We start from the raw sequence: 22,985 nt of genomic DNA on the forward strand, positions 1-22,985 counted from the left end.
CAAATAACTTGAAACCACAATCTTAATAACATACAGTACATTACAGCATAACAGATAAAAACTACAAATAAAATGGCTGTAGCAAAAATAGCACATGTGAACAAAACATGTCCTATTATTGTAATGTGGTCAGTAAGACGGTGACGAATCAAGATCCCTGATTACATGTTACATCCCAGTAACAGGTATGGTATGAATTACAAGATTTGGGCTGTGTGAAGAAACTTTTAAGTGATTAAAAATATTGAAACCTTTTGTAAAGCATACAGTATGACAATGTCCAAAAAGTCATGATATATAGAGCGTATTAAATATGATAACATTTAAGCATATTTGTGTCACATTGGCCCTCATTCCGAGTTGTTCGCTCGTTAGTGGTTTTCGCAACGGAGCTATTTGTCGCAAACTGCGCATGCGCAATGTTCGCAGTGCGTCTGCGCCAAGTAAATTTGCCAAAAAGTTAGGTATTTTACTCACGGCTTAACGAAGAAATTTCTTCGTTCTGGTGATCGGTGTGTGATTGACAGGAAGTGGGTGTTTCTGGGCAGAAACTGGCCATTTTATGGGAGTGTGCAGAAAACGCTGACGTTTCTGGGAAAAACGCGGGAGTGGCTGGAGAAACGGGGGAGTGTCTGGGCGAACGCTGGGTGTGTTTGTGACGTCAAACCAGGAACGAAACTGACTGAACTGATCGCAGTGGCAGAGTAAGGCCCGAGCTACTCCGAAACTGCAAAGAAATTTCTATTTGCAATTATGCGAATCTTTCGTTCGCAATTCTGCAAAGCTAAGATTCACTCCCAGTAGGCGGCGGCTTAGCGTGTGCAAAGCTGCTAAAAGCAGCTAGCGAGCGAACAACTCAGAATGAGGGCCATTGTTATGGGAATCCCCTGATCAATTAACTGTATGTTATATATAATTCTTAGTCAGTTGACTGTATTGTACCACACTATTTAGTATTTTAATTTACCATGGGTGAAGAAAGGCAACTTAGTGCAACGTAAAGGTATCAAATGGATCTCAATTATTTGGTCAGGTTTGCTGGTGATATTGAATCAGCTTTGAAAACCAATGCATAGTATACTCTTACGAGTAGGGCCCTCTTCCCTCATGTGCTTATCCTTTTCTACTTTAGTAATCCTCAACTGCCCAAATCCTGCAGTTTTTTGGCCACCTGCAAGTTATCTCTATGTTGTTTACTGGTGTAGTTATGCTTAGTTACCATGTACTTGTCCTATATTGTCTTCAAATGTAAGTCACTGTTTTCCTGTTTTGATTATGTGCATATGTACTCGTAATTGGGCGCTGCGGAACCCTTGTGGCGCCATATAAATAAAAGATAATAATAATAATAATAATATTGTTTCCATTTTAACAATTAGGATGGTAATGTGTGGTGGGAAGGTTCTATTACTTGGTGGTTTCACAGTGAATTTGGCTTTAGTAATTGGCAGACCTCTAAACTGGTTGTAAAATGCAATAATCAAACAAAAAAGCAAACTTGCTGCTTAGAAATTATGCCCTCTACCCTATGCACTCACACATTGATTACACGTAAAATGCATAATTAATGGTTTCCTCACATGTTAGTAACCAAAAGGTGCCTTTTATCGCAGACATTTACTCTTAGCTCCTGAAGCTGCAAGAAAGAGTACACCTGTGATTTACGGCGCTGTTTAAACCCCGCAACCAATTGAATTCCCCCTTAGACTGCTGATTACTGATCAGCAGAGAATATGGATACCTCATGTAGGTGACAGTTGCCGTTTAAAGTGGAGTTGAAAAGACAAAGTTCTTGAGGAACTGGAAGTCATAAAGCAATAAATATTCAACTGTACACATACTGGGTTCCAATTTATTTGAGTCTAATTCATTTGGATTTTCTCAATCCTCCTTCTGCTAAAAATCGCATGAGAAAAGCCGCACAGAAAGGTAAAAGATGCCCACTGATGCAATTGTAAAATTGCGTATGTAAGCGCAGAAATTACGTACCATCGACAATTGCGGTTAACCCAGGGCTACTTAGAATAATGAGAATGCAGTTGCACCGGTGCCATGTTTTTGGTCACAATCCACATCATATACACGCCCCAGAAACGACCATGATCCGCCTGCATTTTTCCAACCAACGCCATGTTAACACCCACAAATTTTTGCCTTCACGCAATGCATTCACAGTGCGTGCGCACTTTGCCAATAATCGCCCGATTTGCAACTTTGCCACTGAAGTTTAATTAGGCCCTTTATCTTTAAATAATTTCTTCAAATTAAGCACGTTTATCTTGTTTTATATCCTGAAAAATAAAACTGGATCAGTATTTCTGGTTTAACATGTTTAATTATCAAACACCATAAATGATGTGGTATGTTGTCAGATAATTTCTGATGCTGGAGGTATAACCACATGGTCCATTACGATTGAGTTGCTGATACAAAAAAACAGCATTGCTAAGTTACACAACTGTAGACTTATCAAAATATGCATGCATATGCAAAACTGCATAAATGTTATGCACTTTTAAATGAAGGGAGGCAATCTTAAATAAATATCAATTTTGCATTTACATTACTATGTTGATGTTTTGTAATTTCCCTTTATATGAAAAAACCTCCCTAAAAATGCACAAGTATTAAATTGTCTTGCTGTAGTGTAGCCCATCAGGCCAAACACTTTATAATCTCTTATTACAGGTGAATTGAGATACTGCACACACATTAATATTGGGTTTAGCTAACAAAATGGATGCTGTCACTAGTATCCTCTATGTTGGTGACAGGTCCATTTTAAAGATTATTATTTCTTTATAAATGATCTTTATACTACTGTATAGACCAGTTGCGTTGGGTATGCTTGACCGGTGGCCGGGATCCCAGCGGTCAGCATACCGATCCCGGGATCCCGGCCGCCAGAATATCGGCACGGGGCGAGTGCAACAAAGCCCCTCATGGACACCCAAGAGTGGGAATTGCCCTCGGGCCCCTGACGGCATTCTGGCGGCCGGGAACCCGGCATCAGTATGCTGACCACCGGGATCCCAGCCACCGGGATCGTAACTACATCCTGACCAGTTTCATTAATGATGGCTCTGCATTTTTCTTTTTTCCTCTAAACATTGTGAGTTGCATGACAGATCCAAAGCTACATCTGTGCGTCCTAAATAACTTCAAGTGACATTAATAATGATCCAGTATCTGTGAATTAGGGATAAAAGAAAATGATATCATTATTTTTCTTAAATATTCTCTTGTTTTTTGTTTCTTATCACAAGCAAGTTACTTTACATCATTTCTATTCATTTACCTTATATCGGGCCACTGTGAAAAGGTGAGACAATGACACTAGAGTTTATTGTCACTGAGTCAAATAATGCGCTTCCATTTCTCAATCAGCTCTTGAGGCCAGGTTTGTCATTACACCCAAGGACAATATAGAAGCAACTAATTACGCTAACTATAGGCCTATATCTCTTCTCGATTCTGATATTAAGTTATATGCTAAAATTCATTGCCCTGTATAACTTGGTATTGACTCAACTTGTACATAATGACCAAGTGGGTTTTGTCTCATTTAGGCAATCATGAGACAATACGTGATGTAGAGAGGAATTTGACAGGATTAGCTGGCCATTTATGTTTGAGATCCTTAGACATTTTGGTTTTGGTGGCGACTTCCTCACCAGAGTTCAGGCCTTATATTCAGTTCCCTTGGCCTGGGTTTCTGTAAATCTACTAGCCTCCTGTCCATTGAATATTACAAATGGCACTGGGCATGGGTGTCCATTGTCACCCCTGAATGTTGCCTTAAACATTGAACACGTGATGGCACGTATTCGCCTTTCTTGCAATGTTGGGGGAATTACTATTGGCACGTCTGATTATAAGATTTCCTTATTTGTCAATGTTCTCCTCTCTCTTTCCTCTCCTCACACTTTCCTGCTGAGTTTGTTTCAGGTACTCAGTGATTATGGTACCTTTGTTGGGTTATAAAATTAATTGGGCTAAAACTGAAGCCTTACACCTCCACGTGGCTGCCCCCCACCCATTTGTCCCTTTTGCAAGCCAACTACAAATTTGCTTGGTGGTCTACTAAGGTTCATTACCTGGTCATTTTTATTACAAGCCGTTATTGTGTTTTTTATAAAGAGAACTTTCCCCCACTTCTCTCGACCATTAAAGCGGACTTGGTCAAGTTGTCAACCTCTTATCATCTCCTGGTTAGGCCGTATAGTGGTCCTAAAAATTAATATAGACTCTCACACCTTCTATATTTAATTCTACATTGCGGGTTAGTACCTGGATTATTCTATTTGTATGGTGAAACAAGGTGCCTAGAACTGGTATCTTGACCTTATGGAAACCTGTGATTAATTGGTGAAGGAGCTTGCAGGATATTCACTTATACTATTATGCTTTTCATTTCAGTCAGGCTGTTGCTTGGTTTGTCTCCACCTCTATTCTTGGGTGACTTTCCATAGAGACGGACCTGAGTCACACTGCCTCCCTGCTTCTAATATGCCACAAAACTAGGTCTCCCTACATTAGTTCACAACCACTACTTAATTTACCTGCCAGACCTGGGAATACTGTACTCGACACTTTAGTCACCTTTCAGCTCCCTTTACCCTCACCGCTCCATGGGATAAACAGACAAAAATTTGCTCTATGGGATAACCCTACCTTTGCTCCTGACCAATCCTCTACATGCTTCCGACCTTGGTTCTGTAGAAATATACACTTCATTATTGATGTTTTGGATGGTGGAATGTGTATGTCACTACCTGATATACAATCAAAGTTTGACTCCCTGCAGGTGAACCCATTTGTGTATTGCTAGATAAGGCAAATTGTCACCCCTATGGCCAGCTGTATGTCTCTCCACACTCTGACTACCCTGGATACTTTGTGCTAGCACAGGCCCCTGACTCAGGGCATTACATCTACTATTTGCTTTCTCCTCCTATCCTCTAGACCACAGGTTCTCAAACTCGGTCCTCAGGACCCCACACGGTGCATGTTTTGCAGGTCTCCTCGCAGAATCAAAAGTGAAATAATTAGCTCCACCTGTGGACCTTTTAAAATGTGTCAGTGAGTAATTAATACACCTGCGCACCTGCTGGGTTACCTACAAAACATGCACTGTGTGGGGTCCTGAGGACTGAGTTTGAGAACCCCTGCTCTAGACATATTCCTACTCAATCATTTGAACTCAAATGGGAAATGGACTTGGTCCCCCCCCCGTGATGAGCAGTCTTGGTCTGTCATTCATGAATCTATTTCAAAACTGGTTGAGGAGAATGTCTACATCAGAGGTTCTCAAACTTGGTCCTCGTGGGCCCACACAGTGCATTTTTTGCAGGTAACCCAGCAGGTGCACAGGTGTATTAATTACTCACTGACACCTTTTAAAAGGTCCACAGGTGGAGCTAATTATTTCACTTGTGATTCTGTGAGGAGACCTGCAAAACATGCACTGTGTGGGCCCACAAGGACCAAGTTTGAGAACCTCTGGTCTACATGATTTATTACAATAGTATTTAGTCCCTACTAGACTACACAATATGTATTCCTTGATCTCCCCTCAGTGCTGGAGAGCTGTGGGGCACTGGGCTCTTTTATCCACATATGGTGGACCTGCCTTAAGATAGCACTGTACTGGGATTTAATAAACAAAATGGGCGATATCCCCATTGTTAAAAATCCCTGGTCTTTTCTTTTGGGACAACCAATTGCAACATTGGATATGACCACCAATAAACTGGTGGTTCAAATACTAAATGCAGCCAGGTGCCTAGTTAGTTGCATCACATTGGAAATGACTGGAGGCCCCTCCTCTTCACCTAGTTATAGATAAATGTGTGAAATATCCTATATAAGAAAAAGCTGACCCTGCTCCTCACCTCTATGGGAGGAATTCAAGTGTTTTGCACGTCGGCAGTCACTAGATTTAGCCCGATAGATCAGTCCAACTGTTGCTCCGTTCAGGCGTGCACAGATGCTGACGCTATGTTGTTCTGTCATTTTGTAGGACTGGCAACTAGTATTATTATTATTATTATTATTATTATTATTATTATTATTATTATATTGGTTAGAATCCCCTTGGACATTTTGGTTTCTTTGTTTATATTTTCTTTCCCTAAAATGGAATATGTCAGCGTGAGAAATGATGGACCCTGGTATTAAATGGTGGACTTCTACATAATGCTGGGGCCTCTTTGGCAGGCCCAGACCCAATATTATTATTATTATTATTATTATTATTAACTTTTATTTAGAGACTGCCACAAGATATCTGCTGTGCCTTACAAAGAAAACAAAATACATACATGTAACAAATATCCAAAGTACAACCAAAGTACAAATAAGTGAATAGTGTAGATTGCACAAAGAAGGGCAACTAAAATGGTGCATGGCCTCCATCACAAAACATACCCAGAAAGACTAAAAAAATCTCAATATGTATAGTTTAGAGCAGAGAAGGGAAAGTGGAGACATAGGGGTAAATTTACTAAGATGGGAGTTCTATTTAAGATGGGATGTTGCCCATAGCAACCAATCAGATTTCAGGTATTATCTTCTAGAAGGTGCTAGATAAATGAGAAGTAGAATCTGATTGGTTGCTATGGGCAACATCCCATCTTAGATAGAACTCCCATCTTAGTAAATTTACCCCATAGTAGAAACTTTCAAAGATATCAAGAGTTTTAACAAAGTCCAGGACGGAGACATTCTTCAAATAAACAGTAGTAACACAAGGACATACACTGAAACTGGAGGGAGGTAGGTTCAAGGGAATTTTGAGGAAAAAAATACTTCACAGAAAGGGTAGTAGACAAGTGGAATAGCCTCCCATCAGAGTTGGTAGAGACTAAGACAATAGAGCAATGAAAACATGCATGGGATGGATATAAGGATATTTTTGCAAAGAAATAAGGATCAAATAAAGTTTCAGGTAAACATATGGTAAAAAAAAGGGGCAGACTAGATGGGCTAAGTGGTTCATATCTGCCATCAAAATTCTATGTTTCTATGTTTGGGGAAGAAGGGAGGCTATGGAGACTCACTAAGGCCTGAAACAAACAGTAATAGGTCACACAAGGCAGGGTCCAAAGTAGGATTTGTGGCACCTGGGGCAAGGCAGTCATTTGGCACCCCCCATGCATACACACACACTTTTAAATCGTGTCAAAAACACAGTAATATACTGTTGGAAAAGTGAGAACCAGCAACATCAGGGTGCATCCAGCACACATTCCCTAGGAAAATGGATAAGAACACAAGAAAACTAACATACACCTCAGATACAGTATTGTGGGGTACTCTGACTAGCCAACTGCTGTAGAACTACAAAGCCCAGCATGCCAGTCAGGACCTAAGGAGTACCTGGGGAGGGGGATACACAATATGGGTTATCCTGGCTGCAGAGAGGAGTCCCTAGGACTGGCTGGTGTTATTTACCTGATATAAGCCATGCAGTCACTGTATCACACACACGGGGAGGTGGGGGGGGGGGTGACTGGGACCACTCTTTGGGAGGCAGCAGCTGTCCTGGCATATAGCGACCTCACCTCAGTGCCCAGACTACTTATCGGCTGCTGCTGCTTCCTTTCGCCCTGTCCTCTTCTGGTGGAGCTGCCGTGCAGGAAGGGGAGGCCCTGAGGAACAGGTCCGGGGCAGACATAGTTTACATAGGCACAGGAGTGTATGAACAGCCACCCGGCCCCATTCATAAGTGTTCTTGTTGCCGGCGGGATAGTTTCCCAAGAGTCCACATTGGTGGTACTGAGGAACGGGACCTGCAGCAAGGGTTCTGTCTGGGACCCAGCAGTAGGTAGACCCTTAGTGCCCTGTCCTCCTCTGGTGGTGATGTGCACGGAAAGGGGGAGGTGCTGAGAACAGGACTGGTGGCAGACATCGCTTACCTAGGCACAAGAGTATGTGAGCGGCCATGGACCAGTGCTCGGGAAATGAAAGGGGGCAGCTGGAGAGTACTTGGTTACCACCCCTGCCCTATTCATTAGCGTTCTAGTTGCCAGGGAGGGGGGAGTTTCCCAGGAGTCCACATTGGTGGTGCAAGGGTTCTTGGACCTGGCAGAAGGTAGCCTCTTAGGGCTGAGAGTACCCATCTCTGCTCCCTCTCAGATTTTGCACCCTCTCAGATTCTGCACCTGGGAGCATGCCCCCTTAGCTCCCCTAGTTGGAGCCATGCACAAGGGGGAATAGAGAGCAAACCGAAATCAGTACCCACCAACAGGCAGACAGGATCAGAGACACTGGGGGAAAGTAAGAAGTCAAGGGAACAGATGACCACTAGTGATAGGGATAGTGCTAGAAGGAGAGAACAAGGGAGGACTGCACGTGAGTGCTTATAGTCTAAAAGGGAGGAGAGTAGCCAGGAGGGATAGCTTATGATTGGTGATAGGCTTGAATTAAGTAGTGAGTCTTGAGAGCTCCTTTAAAGGTATGGAGGCTGTAGGAAAATCTGATAGAGGTGGAGATGTACTAAGAGATAAAATACCAGCCAATCATCTCCTGTTTGAAAACTGACAGTTAGGAGCTGATTGGTTGGTAGTTTCTCTCTCTCCACTTTATCACTCTCCAAGTTTTCGTACATATGCCCCTAAGTGAGGGAGTGAGTTCCAGAGCAGTGGGACAGCACAGGAGAAATCTTGAATATGGGAGTAAGAGGAGAGGAATTCTTTGTATATTTGTATCTGCCACCCTTCTCTCAGCATTTCTCTTCCATTTGAAAATATAGAGCAGATCTGTGCTAAAATCAATTCCTTTTACTGGATGGGATCCATGTGTCCTTCCACATGACAAGCAACTGAAAAGTTGCCTTCTCTGCACCTTTATATATTTTTTTTTAATGATCTGGAGATTTAAATCTTTCTTCTGCACCTTCTAGGTGTTTAGCTGGAAACATCTTAACACTCAAAGTAAAAGGGTGGGCTGGGCTGGACTGCACACCCTAATTTTAAACATAAGAGGGGCTACCTTGCTGAGACTTATACTGCCACATAGAAAAAAGAAAATATACAGTAGGTGCACAATCTAAGCTCTAAGAACACTAGTAATCCAGAATCATTATAATAAACTCTACAATTTAGCATGTGTCACAGCCCGGGCTAGGAGAGGCAGGGGGTCCAGGACTCACCCATCTGTGCACTGTGGTGGGGTCCGTCTGGCAGAGGTGTGAGCTTCAGGTGGTGGGCAAGGTGTGGGGGCAGGTCCATGGGGATCAGTAGAACCTTCCCTCTGGGCCCGGTTTGGAGGAAGGTGGAAGGTGGATTTAGCAGACTGGGCGCCACCATCTTAAGATCCTTTAAGGTGAATGCATTAGCCAATTGGCTACTGGATGGGTCTGCTGACCCTGGCAGCCAATATGATGCTGTCTGCATGTATAACACTGGATGCTTGGATTGCAGTAATTGCCAATGCAACTTTTACACAGCCATGCTGTGTTGCTTGTTCTCTGTGCTCTGCAACAGTGCTTAGGCAGTATCCAGTACTCTGTATGTCTGCTATTGCTGGTACCTGTATTCTATATGGTTGCTCTTTTGCCACAGTGTTTTCCGTAGCTACCACAGTCTGCATAAGATCTGCATGGTTACCTGTGGACTAACCCACAACCTTGCCCAATCCCAGTAGCATCCTCCATTCAGGCCAAGAACCCTTTACTAAGGAGAGAAGCTGTGTCCATCTTGGACTCTCTATTTTGCCATTATCTTGCCATAAATAAATCTATAAGAAGAACCTTTGTTCTTCCGGCTCGCCTTTTATTCAAATCCATGCTTCCTGATTCTCCTGCACCCAGTCGGAATCCACAATCTGCACCAGGCGTGACAGAATAGAGGAAAATTGAGGTACTTAGCACAACTTTTGGCCAATTACACAGTAAAAGGAGGGCTAGCATCCCTAATACTGACATATCAAGATGGTTATCACAGAAGAGGATAGGGACATATCAGCTGTAGATCTTTGAGGGTGTAAGGGAGAGCATTTCAATATGAAATTTGACATGTATAAAGGGATAGTATTGATGAGGACATTGTAGGTAAGTGGTAATTGTATAAATTAAGTTCTGGAGAATATGGTGAACCAATCTAGGGATCTGCAGAGTGTTGTATTAGATAGAGATCAATCTTTCCTCAACATTTAGGAAATGTTGAAGTGGTGATAGATGGTTGAAGGAATCCCCAGTATGCATTAATAGTCGAGGCAGGAGAAGATGACATAATGAATAAGAGCTTTGGTTGCATCTTGGAAAGGTAAAAGGTATATTCTAGAAATATGGTGGCCAAAGAGAACTGATATAAAGATTCTATTGGAGGAATAAAGTTGAGAGCTTAATTCAGTGTGACTCCAAGGAAGCAGGTTTCACTGACTGAAAAATTGTGGTGTTGATGGTGATGGAGATATGTGGGGAGGCAATAAGTCTGAGTGGATGGAAGATGGAAGCAGGTTTCACTGACTGAAAAATTGTGGTGTTCATGGTGATGGAGATATGTGGGGAGGCAATAAGTTTGAGTGGGTGGAAGATGATCAGCTAAATTTTGGTGATGTTGAGATTTTGGTAGTGTTGAGACATCCATATGCAGATTTCAGAGAGACAGTTGATCATACATGAAATGACAGAAGGTGAAATGTAATTGTCGATATGACAAATACATTTTGGAATCACCAGCATAAATGGGTTACTGGATGCCAAATTAGTATTTTTGCTGTTTACTTTTATTATAAGTTAATTTGTCAGATGCAGTCTTGATAAGGTTTTTACTTATAGCAAAGTCTGTTCCCATAGAACACTACATATTTGTGATCATTTTTCAATAACAGTTCCACAATAGATTTAAAAAAATAGCGTAGGCAAGGACTGGCCTGTAAGTACCATTCCAAGGTACTGTTTCATAAGTGAATGATGGTGCACTAATAGATTCAGCAGACACTGCGCACTACTGAAAACCAGGAGACAACAAGTGTAAGCAAACAGTATCTAGCAATCAATTGAAAAAATGCTGAATAGTGGCAAAATGCAAATAAGATTAACCAGTAGGAGGTTGACAGACAAGACACACAAGGTAGAGTAGGGATCACAAGCAGGAGGTCAGTACAGGCATCAGACAAAGCAGAGTTGATGTCCAGCAGCAGATTAAGCTGGGTATAAGTCATAAGCAAGAGCTCAGTCAAGCAGCAGACAAAGCAAAGTAAGGTTCACAAGCTGAAGTCAGAATACAAGCGAACAAAAACATTAGCCAATGAGGCCATTAGTATTGAAACACTATGACCACCAATGTGCTAGTGATAAGGGCTGCTATTTCAAGCAGCTGGTATAATTGAGAATTCAGCCTATAAATCAGGTGACCACAAGACTAAAAAGAACTGCAACAACAGAGAAAAGGCAAACACAAAAAAAATGAATTTACTTGTTCGCATGTTTTACCACAATACCGCAAATACATTTTCTGGACGGCAATTTATATTATAAATCTTAAAATATAATAAAAACAATAGCGAGAATACATAATTTATACAAAATATATATAAGCCAGATGGCACATAGAATGACTGGAAGAAGTGTAAATCATATATGCAAACTCTATCCAATAACCAGAAGGCACCAAAATGTACGAGAGTCCTTTCAGACTCCCAAGATATTTGGCAAAATTTGCAATTCTCACAAATGGTGGAAGTGAGGGAAGAGGCCCTGTCTCATGAGAGTTTACCACGCACAGGGGAAAGGCTGACATAAACGGGTGAAACTGGAGGGAGAAAAAATGAGTGAGAAGCTTTGTTAGGGAACTCCAGTGCTACAGTATGTGTGTGAGACCCTACAGCTGGTGAGAGGGTCTTCTGTCAATGACAGCCCCCTGCTGTTCCCTTAGGACATGACATGCACACTGGTACTTAGGGGGCTGCCTTTGCTTAAACCTCTTGCAGTAGGGGCTCACACAATAGGCTGGAGACCACAAGGAAATAATCTGGAGTGTAGCAGCACAATGACTTGGCAAGGCTGGGGTTAAAAGCAAACGGACTTTGGCTATGGTGTGCAAACTAAGCTTATGTAACTGAAGGCAGCAGGACTTGATGAAAACCAGATACACAGCAAAGCAGGAGCTAATTGCAGGGCAATTTTACAGGATATGATGACTGAATACTATTGAACTAGGAGTGTGTAGGATTCACAGAAGGCCAATGGTAACTGAAACAAAGAACTACCCTTTGCAAAACAGCACCAAGTGAGAGGGTGTCTGTGGGTCTCCTCCACCTCCTAGCCCTGGGAGCCTCCTGTTGGTGAAGTCTGCAGGGCTCCTCCTACTTCTCCCTGCAGCCAGAAAGTGAAGCCGGACAGCTAGGCTAGCGCAGGAGGTGAGGGGGGCCGGAGCAAGCGGTGCAGGGTGGCTGAAGCGGCAGGATGTGGAAAGAAGCATCGGTAAATGAGTGTCCATGAATTAGTACATATGAAAATGTGGTAAAAAGCCTGAAAACTGGATTTTTACTGAATTTTTTGTTTAGTACATTCCGCCCTCTGTTATACCTGTCCACACAGCTTTCCCTTTGCACCTTTCCCTGCAAACTCTCTCACCATGTCACGCACCACCCCTCACCCTGCAGACCCTGTCACACACCACACCTGTTTTTGCAGAATCTCTTACCCTATCACCCACCACACCTGACCCCAGAGACTCTCTCACCCTGTCACCCACCATACTTGTTCCCGCAGACTCTCTCACTCTTTCACTCAACACACCTATCCCCACAGACTCTCTCGCCCTGTCACCCAACACACCTGACTCTGCAGACTCCCTCATCCTGTCACCTACCACACTTGATCCCTCAGGCACTCTCAAAATCCATACAGACTCTCTCACACATCACACCTGTTCCCACAGACTCTCTCACCCTGTCACCCACAAAAACTAATCTCCCAATCTCCCACTACCCCTGACCCTGCAAACTCCCTCACCATCACCCACCATGCCTATTCCCTAAGATTCTCTCACCCTGTCCCCCACTACACATGCCCTCGAAGATTCTCTCACCCTTCCCCACAACACACCTGCTGACGCTCTCACCCTGCCAAACACCAGACCTGTGCCACATATACTGAGGTTGCAGCCACTGTTGGTGGAGGTCCTGCCTGCACCTGAGTAGAGGGACTGGTAGCTCCTTTTTCTCTCTTGTCCTGTCACCCACCACATCTGACCTCGCAGGCTCTCTCACAATGTCACCCACCACACCTGTCCCCACATACTCTCTCACTCTGTCAACAACCACATCTATACCCACAGATTCCCCCACCCTGTTACCCACCACACCTGCCCCCATAGACTATCATCCTGTCACCTTCCACACTTGTCCTGCAGATTCTGTCATCCTGTCACCCGCACCTGCTCCACCCTGTCATCCACCACACTGGTCACTGCAGACTTTCTCACCCTGCCAAAAAGATCTACAGTATCTTGCAGACACTAAGGCTGAAGATGCTGCAGGTGCCAGCACTGCCCGTGGCTGAGGGAGGTGGACTGGGAGCTCCTTTTTCTCTCTCATACTGTTACCCATCACCTCAGACCCTGTCACCCACCACATTTGAATAGCAGACTCTCTCACCCTGCTATTCACCAAACCTGACCCTGCGGACTCTCTCATCCTGTCACCCACATCATCTATCCCTGCATGGGATGCAATCACTATATTTTACATATCGCAGAGATGGGTACCTATCATACTCTGTGTCCCTGTATTTGCTCATTAATACATATGGATGGTAAAGAATTTCTTTTTGTCACAGAAAGTAAATAGTAAATGGGCCACATTGTAAGGCTATTTTGGTTATATAGTGGGAATATTAATGTCATGCGTAGTTGATAAATGATAAATTATGAAATGGTTGGTTATTAAATTGAGTTGCTACTCATTCAATATTGGGGATAGTGGGTTGAAGGTCTAAAATACTCATCTTTCCTGGACAAAGAATCCGACCTTCCACAGACACCCCCCCCCCCCCCCCCACACACACACACACACACACACACACACTCACTTCCCACCTTGACAACCCCCCCTTCTAATTTAGGGCTCCTTCCAGAAATTTCATGAGCTGGGTTTTCATCCCAGTCTGCCCCTGTTTACAGTTCAATACAATGCTTCTCATTTTACTGTTTGCTGTTTAACAGTCTTTTTCTGAGAGACATGTAAAATAAAACAATTAATACCTAGAAATTGTCAGGGTTCTTTCTCTAAATGCTGATAAATAGAGCAAACACCGACACGCAATGCACCATTAAAGCATTCAAACAAAGTAGTCCTTAAATTAATTAATTTAGAAAAAGAAACTTCCATTTGTCACTCAAAACATTAGTTAATGCAAAGTATAATTATTAATTTGCTCACTGGAGCAGCATTTCAGCAGAAAGGTCAATTAGCTCTGTTTTACAGTGATTTAAACATTCATTTTCTGGAACTATTTTTATACATCAGTACAGAGTCACAGGTTTTAAATTGCCAATGTATGAATCACATTTATAGCAGAAAAAAATTTAGACTTTAATATTCTCTAAATGCCCTTTGTCTGCCTGGATTAAGCAGAATCTGATGGAGTGGATCGGTAGAGTCAGAGAAAAGTGATATAACCTCTTAGAGTACCAGAAAGTCTCAACAATTTCCTTCACTGGGGTATTTCATTAGAGATAAATGCTGTACAATTTGCATCTAAAATTGGGAATACAGCAGATAGGTAATGTATAATGTAATGAGGCACACGGCTATTTCATCTTACAAAAGATTTATTTGAAAAGCTGAATAATTTGAAAGGCAAAAACAGACTATATTTGATGGCCACTTCTACAACGAAAATTGCCAAAAATAATTAAAAAAAAAAACATTAAAGGGGACATGTCATCCTGAAAAATCTTTAAAAATTACCAATATTGTAAATTAAACCTATTTTTAATTACATAACATTTTTAATAAGATTTTTAGCTATTAATAAACAACATTCTTAGTTTTGTAATTAAATAGTCTACAAAGAATATAAGAAATATATTTGCACTGTGTGTACAATTGCATTTTTTAAGGGAACAAAAATACAAAAATATAGCAAAAATGCATCCCAATGTATAATCAGCAACGGTTGCCAATTTTAGGAATACTAGATATGTCTACTTAAAAAGCATAAACTACAAACAGAAATGTGTGTTGTTGTAAAACACAACATACAGTATATTCATTCATGCATGTTGTGTGGGTCCACAAAAGTACAAGTCCAACAGCACAGGGGTAATAGGAGCCATTTTCACATATAGGGCTGGATGTGATGAAGTCCAAGTTGGCCGGAGGTGCGGGTTCCCGGCCAAACTCAGACATTTTTTTAAAGAGACAATCATGTACATGGCAAAACCATGCCTTGTAACTGGTTGCCACTTTAAATAAGTTCGGCTGGGAACCCGCACCTCTGGCCAACTCGGATTTCATTACATTCAGCCCATGATCTCCTGATTTGCATCGCCGTACAGTATAAACACAGAAAACATTTGACAGCAGGTACTGGAGCTTAAGTACAATACACAACTGCATGCCAAGTACTAAACATTAAAATCACATGACAGACTGGGTAGGATAGATAGTTGGGGCACAGGTAGGGCAACTCGCTAAAGTTAGCAGAGTCACAGGAGCAGAAGGAATGAATTCAGTGATCCTGTATAGTTGAACCCTTTTCAAAAAAGTGTATTTTTGAGGTTTGATGGCTCATAATACCACTTTATTTTGAAGTAATACCATAAAATTATATATCAATGGAGAGATAATTTAATCAAGAATGTAATGCAACAACTTTTATGAAGGATTTATACATAGTCAGAGTTTCTGAAGGGGGATAGACAAGGGAGGGGAGCACTGAAGATATACAGTGTTCTAGAGAAGGACAAGATGAAGGAGGGTCCTGCTTGTAAGAACTTACATACTAAGACAACATTTTGGCTAAACTTACCAGTATTTTAGGAGGAAAATGTAAACGCTGAGTTGAATGATGGGGTTATAGAATTGACTTTAAAGTTTTGTGTTCCATCCAACAAGGGCATTTCCAGAAATAGGCATATCACTTTTATGGATGACACAACAAGTAGAGACACTTATATATCTCCTTTTATTGGAAACACAAATAAATGTCCTATTAGTCCAAGTTTCACCCATGATTCTGAAATTGTATGCTCTGTCTTATGTTGGGTATAGGCTCATCCAGTGCTGTACTGCATTTCTCTTCATGTGACTCCTTCCATTTGCCCATCAAGAAAATGATCCTCACCATTTGTCCTCACATATCTTCTGTTTTACAAAGTCATGTCAAGTTACATTTATTTATAATATGTCGAGTTACACAGTAACTTACTATGTGATATCCGTGTATGCTGCTATGGACTCAATGAAAGATACTAAAGATACTGTACACTAAATGGGGGGCACTATAATACATGGGGCACTGTGGTATATGGGGGTACTATGTGTCATTTTATATGATAAATTGGAGCACTATGTAGCATTTTTTAGATAGTGTTAGAGACACCCCCTAGCTGGTGCTAAATAATCCCAAAGGCAGTGCTAAAACATGCCTCTCCGGCTGTGCACACCCTAAGGAAATGTGATGTGCACGCCTATGAGCCTTTTTTCATGTTTTTTCATTGACAATCTTCATTTGAAATTTTTTTCAGGTACTATGCATTCTCGCGTGTGAGATTTTTTTAACCAGTTAAATGGCTAATATCATCTAAAGTGACCACGCCAGGCAAGTGATTAATGGCCACCCCATAAAGACAGTTTGTTAATTTCTATAGACACATTTTTCCCCTGGATAGCCAAAGCCAGTAAAGGATTCCACTCATAGGCATGCGCAGAATATTTAGAGTGATAGAGGGGCGTGTCTAGCACCCCCTTTTTAGGCATATCCAGCTCTAGCCCCTCTCCATTTATTTAATATTAATATCTTCATACAAACATGTGCAGGTCACATAATATGTCCTCCAGGGATGTGCGGTGAGCTAAATGGCTTTGGAGGCATTGGCTAGCACCAGAGCCAGATTTACATGCAATATATGAGCCAAAGGGTACATCTGGTCATTATACACAGGTGCAGCAGTATATACTCCTGGTAATTTGGTGAGTTTTGAGAGAGATTTGCGGAAAAGGTAGGCAGGGAAGGCACTGCCTCACCTGCCATAGACTTTTTACTCCAGAGTTTTGACTATAAAAATGATTAGAATAATACAAAGAAGATATTTTAAACAAATTATTTGTATTTTTCATATACAGTACTTAACACAGTCAAAACTCATATGTTAGTATGACAGGAAAGGCTCTGCCTCACCTGCCTCACCCCACTGCACGTCACTGATGTCCTCACCTTTTCATAAGCCCTTACTGTGGTTCAAGGAAGGTGACTGATGTTTTAAGTACAATTCTCAGACTCTAGTGACAGGCTGACAGCCCAGGTGCCTACTTCTGTGTCTCCATCCATTGAAGAGAGTCATCAGGCTGCCCTTAGTCATACCAAACTGTGGCTAGTGCAGTCCATTGCCCTGCTGACAGAGATACTGACACTAGTGACCCATCCCTGCTGATTTCCCTGCTACACACTTGGAGAAGTAAAAAGTAGAAAATGTGCTGCACCGTGATGAGACCGAAGGTGGGAGGATCATTAGCACTAATCCTCCCCTCACTTTATCATCCACCCACTGCCTGCCTGTACACTTTCCCTGCTGGTCTCAACTGTTTGTCATCACTACGGTGATTCAGGCAGTAGCCTTTAGATGTATGGCAAGGCATGCATGATGTGAATTAAGCATAATGGTGCCGTGTGACTACTGACTGCCTCCCCCTCTTCCTCCCTGGCATAACCCCGAGCACTAGTTGCTGCACCCTATAGCTGCTCACACTTTCCCTACCTATAACTGACCCTTCAGAGCTCAGCTGCCGATGTGCCTCACTCTGAGTGGTGCCACCCCTGGGCTAACAGTTTCTTATAGAGAAATTCAGCAAAAATTATGAATTTAAATAGATTTTTCTCACCTGTCATCCTTAGGATAATTTATATGGTGGAGGACTGGGTTGTTCTTCTGTTTGTCCACATATTTTATGATTGCCCGCTACCAGCACTGGTATTACTTATCACATTGACTATAAATAATTTGATTTGGTCTTGGAACCACCAATCCGTGACACCCCTGTAAGTTCCCTGAGGCACCCCAGGGTACCACGGAACTAACTAATTAGGAGTAAAAATGCATGTGTGCATGTGTAGCAATTAATCTGCAAGTCATTTAAGTACTTTAATTGCTCATGTACATTTTAGGTAAAAACCATCTGCATAAAAAAAAGTTCTGACATTACAAAATCAAAACAATGTTTGCATTTGTTCAAGTGTGTGTTTCTTTTTAAATAATTTATGTTTCATGAAATAAATAAGGTAAAATAATTTAGGACATTTTGCTTCATTCGAAAACTCTTCCAGACTATTCACAGATTAATACAGTCAAATAATATTAATTATTTAAATTCTTGAAATTATTGTTGCTCTAAATATGATTTCAATTATTAATATGAATTAAAGTAGCATGAACATACAGTATCTCCATATCTAAGTGTCATATTTATTTTTAGACTATTTTTAGACTTAGCTTTTCTTTTGCCTCTTCTCTTTCACACTGTAATTCAAAATCAAACAGCAGGAATATAACTACTGCAGCTGTAACATCATATCTTAATGCGTTTTGAGTAGACAACGAAATACACGTTACGACAATAATCTTAGTCACATTCCAATTATGGAAATTTTCCACACTTTACTACAATTACTGCATGGTTCATTATTACATACATACAATGGGGCTGACGCTGAGTACAACTTACTCCAGTTTGTGTAACGTTAAATGCACAAATTGGTCTATGCCAGAGGTTCACAAATGCGGGCATAGACCTCAAGGCACCGTAACGGTCCCGGTTTTAAGGATATCCATGGCTCGGCACAGATGGCTAAATCAAATTGACTTAGGTACTAATTAAGTCACCATTGGCCAAGCCTGGATGGACAGTTAGGGTGCCTTGAGGAACAAGTTTTGGGATATGCATCTTTTATTTTCATAAATGTAACATTGTTCAATGACAGTGGAGTAGGGAAAGGGAGTACTCGCATAATTGAGCATAGGTGTAGACTAGTACAGAGATGACTATACGAGGTGTGGCTAAATAACTTCTTGTAGAAAATAAACCATACTGCATGAGTTAAAAGGTAGAGGGGTGAAACATTGACCTTGGACTATCCCAAAACGGTTTGCAAGTTTCACCCCTCTTGTCAGAGCCGTAACTACGTGTGTGCCAGGTGTGCCTGGCACACACGCAGTCGCCCTGAGGGCGCAACTGCCAGTATTCCAAGTCAGCGGTTTGTAATGAGTCAAATTGACTCATTACAAGCCGCCTGTGCTGTGTGCGCTGGAGGAGGAGAGGAGCAGCTCCGGGTTAAGGGGAGGAGGAGGAGGGAGGGGGACTCCGGAGCAGCAGCAGCGCTATGTAATTGGTAGCGGCACCACTGCAGCTGTCCCTCTCCTTCCGCATTGGCTGGCCAGCGCTGCTGTGAATGCTGGGATGCGCTTCCCTCATCCCAGCATTCACAGCGCTGGCAGCCAGCCAATGCGGAAGGAGAGGGACAGCTGCATGCGGCGCTGCCAGCTATTTCACTGCATTGCTGCTGCTCCCGAGTCCCCCTCCCTCCTCCTCCTTCTCCTCTGCCTCTGGAGCTGCCAGCACCGAGGAGCCTGACTGCCTGAGCCAGCGGAGAGGGGTGGTCTTCAGTATGCCGACTGATGGGATCCCGGCACACAGTATACTGGTGCCGGAATCCCGACAGCCGGCATACCGACACTTATTCTCCCTTGTGGGGGTCCACGACCCTCCTGGAGGGAGAATAAAATAGCGTGACCGTGCCCGTAGCATGGCAAGCGCAGCGAGCCCGCAAGGGGCTCATTTGCGCTCGCCACACTGTCGGTAAGCCGGCGGTCGGGCTCCCGGCACCGGTATGCTGGTCGCCGGGAGCCCGACCGCCGGCATACCATACTGAACCCAGCGGAGAGATGGTAAGTATCAACTATTCTGTCTGTCTGTCTATCTATCTATCTATCTATCTATCCTGCCATAATGTGTAAAAAAGGGGACGCTGTCTGCTGTAATGTATAAAAAGGGGGACGCTGTCTGCCGAAATGTGTAAAAAGGAGACTCTGTCTGCAGTAAGGTGTAAAAAGGGGGACGCTGTCTGCCGTAATATGTAAAAAGGGGATGTTGTCTGCCATAATGTGTAAAAAAGGGGATGCTGTCTGCCATAATATGTAAAAAGGGGACGCTGTCTGCCGTACTGTGTAAGAAGGGGATGCTGTCTGCTGTAATGTGTAAAAAGGGGAGCGCTGTCTCCAGTACTGTGTAAAAAGGGGATGCTTTCTGCTGTAATGTGTAAAAAGGGGGAGCTGTCTGCCGTAATGTGTAAAAACGGGACTCTGCCGTAATGCGTAAAAAGGGGGCTCTGTCTGCCGTAATGTGTAAAAAGGGGGACTGGCAGCATTAATATGTAAAAGAAGACCTTGCACATCAAAATCAAACAAAAATGTGGAAAAAATGTAGAACATTTTTGAATGGACCATCAGTTCAGCATCCAAATGATAGCAGAAATGGTAAACATTGGAAAAGAAACAGGCAAGTTGTTTTTCTTCAAGATCTTAATATGACACAAGTTTGTGCTAAGATGGTTACCAGGCTTCATAAAGAAAATCGAAAGCAAATTTATACAGACATTTTGAAAACACCATCATCAGCAAGAATGAAGAAAAGCACATCAAAACAAATCCAAACTCAAAGCCATGGTAACTGTTTTCTTTGATATCAATGATGTGGAACACTGGCTACCAGAAAGCAGTGAATCATCATTACTACAAAAATGTTCTAGCAACTGAACATAAGCCTTACTATTTGTGGCTGAGCACTGGTGAAATTACATGCAGATGATGATGACTGCTGTGCAGCACAAGTTGTTTTTAATTGGTTGATTGCAGATTCAATACTGTAGCTAATGTTTTTCTGTTGGTACCTGTATTACAATTAGAGATGAGCAGGCCTAGTTCTCAGAGAACCAAGCCAAGCCAAACTTCTGGAATCAGAGGAGATATGAGATGAAGGTCGGATCTGCCTGTCTGCCTTGGATCCCAAAATGAGCTAAAACGTGATCCTCCTACTGTTGGATCCTGCAGGTTTTGGATTGGGCGCCAATTTCAACATCCCATTGAAATCAATGAGGGTGACCGCTGATTGGCTGAGAGTGCCATCTCTCATGGCTCTCATCCAATAAGTGCTTCCCCATAGATTTCAATGGGCACAACAGGGCAGAGTGCATGGAAGATCAGACAGAGTATAGCCATGCTCCACTCTATTTGACCCACCCTAGCAATTTGGCTTCCCTTCCTCATGGAAGTTGGGCACATATGCTATGCAGAACTGCATGTATCCTGCAACTATTGCAGTAATTCCCACAGATTAGGGGGGGGGGGGGGGGGGTGCTATGCTGTCTGCTTTCTCTGCCGCTCTGAAATGTGCGGCTGGCTATTTGGAGTGGCAAGAGAGATGCGTAACCCTACTGAGGCGCACTGATATCCCCTGCCTTTGGTACAGTATTAGAGCTTCAAATGGAGAAAAAGGGTGCACCCCACTGACACAGCACAGTGATGGCTGGTGCACATATAGGTATCTTTATGAGAGTATTCAAAACGCCCTCTTCCCTTATGAAGGAACTCACACCCCTTTAGTCAAAGTGTTACGGTCCAAGGACCTGTGTCTTGACAATGAAATCAGCAAATTCTTCAGGCCTAACTCTCTCTCTTGTTTGCTGCCTCTTTTACTAAAGACAAAAACATGTATTTATCCAGCGCTTCATAACAGTGCAGCTAGTCATAGCCTGCACTATACTAACTGGTAGAATGTAGAACTGGACTAAGGGCATAACTGATAGTTTTCAGTTTGACCAACTTGCAGTCCTCAGATGGGATTAATAATTAATTTATTTATTTATTAACAGTTTCTTATATAGCGCAGCAAATTCCGTTGCACTTTACAATTTGAAATAACAATAACAAAATGGGTGATAACAAACAGTCATAGAGGTAGGAAGGCCCTGCTCGCAAGCTTACAATCTATAGGGAAATAGGCATGTGTACACAAGGAAAGGTGCTATCTATTGCATAGAATGAGAAGACATGTGAGGATATGTGTGGACTGTACAGAGTGGATGCAATTTGATAGGAAGGTTTGTGAAAGTTATGTGGGCGGTTCTGGAATTTGATATGCTTGCCTAAAGAGGTGAGTTTTCAGGGAATGCTTGAAGGTTTGGAGACTAGAGGAGGGTCTTATTGTGCGTGGTAGAGCATTCCACAGAGTGGGTGCAGCCCGATGAAAGTCCTGCAATCGTGAGTGGGAGCGAGTAATGAGTGTGGATGAGAGACGCAGGTCTTGTGAAGAGCGAAGAGGTTGGAGGTTGGGAGATATTTTGAGATAAACGAAGTGATGTACGTTGGTGTAGTTTGGTTAATGGCCTTGTGTGTGAGTAAAAGTATTTTATATTGAATGCGGTAGAGTGCAGGTAACCAATGGAGGGACTGACAGAGTGGATCGTCTAGCGAGGAAGATAAGCCTCGCCGCTGCATTCAGAATGGATTGTAGTGGTGAGAGTCTCGTTTTGGGAAGACCAGTTAGGAGACTATTGCAATAATCAATGCGGGAGATAATGAGAGCGTGGATTAGAGTTTTAGCAGTGTCTTGTGTAAGGTATGGTCGTATTTGGGATATGTTTTTTAGATGCATGTAACATGATCTTGAGACAGATTGAATGTGGGGAACAAAGGACAGATCAGAGTCAAGGATGACACCTAGGCAGCGAGCTTGTGGGGTAGGGTAGATAGTCGAGT

This window comes from Pseudophryne corroboree, chromosome 2 (assembly GCF_028390025.1).
Source record: "Pseudophryne corroboree isolate aPseCor3 chromosome 2, aPseCor3.hap2, whole genome shotgun sequence".
NCBI classification, from domain to species: Eukaryota; Metazoa; Chordata; class Amphibia; order Anura; family Myobatrachidae; genus Pseudophryne; species Pseudophryne corroboree.